We start from the raw sequence: 4,027 nt of genomic DNA on the forward strand, positions 1-4,027 counted from the left end.
GGTCCCTTAGCCTGGCCTATGCCCTCTGGCAGTCTGGGACCCCTTATAGGATTTCTGCCTGCCAGCTTAGGCCCACTCCCTGCTTCTGGCTGAGCTATGCTCCCCCTGTGGGAGCACACTACCACCAGAGGGCAGCTCCTGCATTGAGCATCTGCCCCCTGGTGTCAGTGTGCCTCATAGCAACTGGTTGTTCCACCATTCAGTTGATTTGCATATTGGCCTTTTTTTTTTTTTTTTTTTAAATATATTTTATTGATTTTTCACAGAGAGGAAGAGAGAGGGACAGAGAGCCAGAAACATCGATGAGAGAGAAACATCGACCAGCTGCCTCCTGCACACCCCCGACTGGGGATGCGCCCGCAACCAAGGCACATGCCCTTGACCGGAATCGAACCTGGGACCCTTGAGTCCGCAGGCCGACGCTCCATCCACTGAGCCAAACCGGTTTCGGCTTGGCCTTTTATTATATAGGATAAGTATAAGCCATGGACACAGAAAATAGTGCAGTAGTCCTGGGTGGAGGGCTGGGGGGAGCGGCTTGAGCAGGTTGGAAGGGGTCAATCGGGGAAAAAGGGGGACATCTGTAATAGTACTTTCAACAATTAAGGAACATTTAAAAAAATGTTCATGTAATACATAATATTATAGATAATCAGATCTATCAATGCCTTAACATCCCAATAAATTATTATAGAAAATAACAGAAAAAACTGTTATGGATCAAAATTAAGTATCAAGAACTCTTGAGGACATATTTTTCTATACAAAATAGAATAATTTAATTTAATAAAATGGAAGGATGAGTAGAGGTGGATGAGATCTATAGTGTAAACTGATTCTCAACTTTTGTAGAGAGACTCAATTGATTATGTCTATAACTAATACACATAATAGTGGATGGTATAATTTAGGAGTCTGGATATAACTTTCAAAGATACCTTAAAGAAGTAGTTGAAAATATTTTCCTACATAGTGGATCTAATGGTATGGAGGAGTGGATGTGAAGTTTGTTACATTTCACTAAAAGCATTTTAATACTATTTAGTTTTAGCAACTAATTGATTTCTTTGTTGCAAAAATATAACCTAAAAAATAAACAATTAAATAGGCAGAGTACTAAAGCACAGAAGATATTACTAGTACATTTCTGGGAGATATAGAAAAAAATATATATATATACTTTATGTAGCTATGAACAAAATCTAATGAAACTTTAGGTAGGAAACTTTAAATTATCTAATTAAAAGAAGTATCTATGTGTAGATACTATATTTTGAGTACAGAACACAGCACTGATGATGGGAATATGAAGTTTGCCAGAGAAAACAGAATGTAGGTATAGAGAACGGTACATTTAAAGGCTATTGTACCCTAGCCAGTTTGGCTCAGAGGATAGAGCTTAGCTGGGGACTGAAGGGTGATGGATTTAACTGTCAAAGTCATACACTTTGGTTGCAGGTTCTCCCGCCTTGGTTGGGGTTCATGTAGTAGGCACCCAATCAACGTGCATAGATGCTTTTCTCTCCCTCTCCCTTCCCACTCTCTCTAAAAATCAATGGAAAAATATACTTGGGTGAGGATCAACAATAAATAAATAAATAAATAAATAAATAAATAGGCTCTTGTAAGTTGTGAGATATCATAACTTACGAAATAACTTTTGGGATTATTAATTTGGGTGGAGTAAGAAGTTAAGACTGGCTGTGTGCTTGCGCCTGGGAGCCGGGGGAGGGGAGGGCCCTGCAGGCCCCCAGGGAAAAGGGATCAGCATTCTTCTGAGGGAAGCTCCTTTATCATTGATGGAGATGGAGCCAGGGAAAGTCAAAGTGCAGAGGGGGCTGAGCGCAGGTCCTCCTACGGCAGTGCCACCTGCCACGGGGATGAGGAGCCACTCTGGGCCACCCCACCGGGTCGCACCCAGTCCTGCAGCCTGTCTGCCTCACCCGCCCTGGCGAGCACCAAGGAGTTCAGGAGGACCCGCTCTCTGCAAGGCCGTGCCCGGTGACCACTTTGGACCCAAGGCCTGTGTGCTGCAGAACCCCCAGACCACTGTGCACATCCAGGACCTGCCAGCCAGCGGCTGACGTGCAGCAAGTCCCCAAAGAGTGTCCTCGCCATCAAGAAGACCCAGGAGGCCAGCATGCTGCAGCCTTCAAGGCGCTCTGCATGTGCCTCATGGAGGAGACCAACTCTATCTTGTATGTGGAGAAGGTTCTAGAAAACCCTGCCATCATGGGAGATGATAGCTTCCGCTGGTAAAGAAGAAGTTCTGCACCTGCAGAGAAGACTATGACGACCTTCCCGACCAGACCAATTTCATCATCTGGGGGGGTGGGGGGTGGGGGAGGAGGGCAGGACCGGATCCTGCTCTGCGCCTGCCTCCTCTTGCAGCTGAGTGCCCGTGCCCAGGGCAGCGTGCCTCCGGTCTTGGCTTTGCACCTGGGCTCCCCGGGCTTCCTGACCCCCTTCAACTTCCAGAACTTTCAGACCCAAGTTACTCAGGTGATACAGGGGAATGCAGCTATTGTTCTCCGGAGCTGGCTGAAGGTCAAGGTCGTGAAGGAGCGCGGAGGAAAGAAGACTGACATGCCTAATGGGGTCTGTGAAATGGGGTCCGGGCCTCCAACTGGGACACGGAGGCCGAGAAGCAGGTCCTGCGGTACCAGGTCTTGAACGAAGTGGTGATTGACAGAGGCCCCTCCTCCAACCTGTCCAATGTGGACGCCTACCTGGACGGACACCTCATCACCACAGTGCAGGGTGATGCCGTGATTGTCTCCATCCCGAAGGGCGGTGTACAAGGTGGCGGCGCGGGTCTCCATGATCCAACCCAACATGCTGGCCATCAAAACCATGCCCATCTGTCCCCACTCACTGTCATTCCGGCCAATCTGTGGTCCCTTCAGGAGTCGAGTTCAAGATCATGTTGTCACCGGAAGCAAGGAACACCATATGAGCCGAAAGAGGCAGGAGATCCGCCAGGGAGACAGCATCAGCAGCACTACCTAGTGCTACCGGCTCCCCTCCATCTGCTTCCGAGCCCCTGTGAGCGACTGGTCCCAGAGCCTGGCCCAGAGTCTGCACTGGAACGTGCACAAGCAGCAGGCTCACTTCACTGACCAGGAGAGGGAGGAGGGCTAGCCTCGCCTGCCGCACCTGGGTGGTCCAAGGTCACATGCCCTGCAGGCATCAGGCATCACATCACTTCTGTCTGTAGCCAGAGGAGCCCCAGAGTCTGCCTTTGTCAACCAGATCAACCGTTTTTAACATTTTAAATCTGGCCTTTTATGTGTTTCTGAATATGCCAAGTAAGCAACAGTCAGGGCCAGTCACTGGGCAGGGTCGCCCAACTGCATGGGCTCTTCCTGCTACTTGTCAGGAAACTTCCACAGATCAGCCTATCACACTGAGAGGCATCAGAAGGGATGGATATATCCTTCGGTGTTGAAATAAAGTCTCACAGCTGAGTCTTCCTTCAGGGAAGGTCAGATAAAGAGCTTCACAGACAAGAAAAAGCTAAAGGAGTTCAACACCACAAAACAGGTATTACATAAAATGTAGAAGTGCATCCTATCTAATAAAGAGAGAATATGCTAATTGACCCTCCTGCCATCACAAAGATGGTGGCGCCCAAAGCCAATAAGGAGAGAATAAGCTAATTGACTGCCCCACCCTCAAAGATGGTGGCACCCACAGCCACAAGATGGCGGCGACCAGTCCCCACAGCCCCACCAGGGCACCTACCTCCACAGTCTCCCAGTCCCCTCAGCCCCCCAGCCACCCAGGGCCGGCACAAGGTGCAGGCAAGCCTCAGATGGCAGCTGCCCAGCTGCCCAGGGCCGCCCGAGGTAACCAGGGATAGCCGAGGCTTGTGCTGCTGGCAGTGGCAGCTTGGGTGGGGCTGCAAATTGGATTGGGTAGAGTCTCAGGGAATCACCAGGGTGTAGAGAACAGTGTGCATTATGCTGATGGAAACTTAGATATGGTTTCCAGTCAGCTCTGGAATGGCGGAGGTCCCAGTATAGAA

At 49.3% G+C, this 4,027-nt stretch overlaps 1 pseudogene; it reads left to right on the forward strand.

Moving 5' to 3' along the window:
* Nucleotides 1-1,799: 1,799 nt before the first annotated feature.
* Nucleotides 1,800-3,141, forward strand: LOC103296703 (NAD kinase-like; annotated as a pseudogene).
* Nucleotides 3,142-4,027: the final 886 nt, after the last annotated feature.

This window comes from Eptesicus fuscus, chromosome 3, assembly GCF_027574615.1.
Source record: "Eptesicus fuscus isolate TK198812 chromosome 3, DD_ASM_mEF_20220401, whole genome shotgun sequence".
Lineage (NCBI taxonomy): Eukaryota > Metazoa > Chordata > Mammalia > Chiroptera > Vespertilionidae > Eptesicus > Eptesicus fuscus.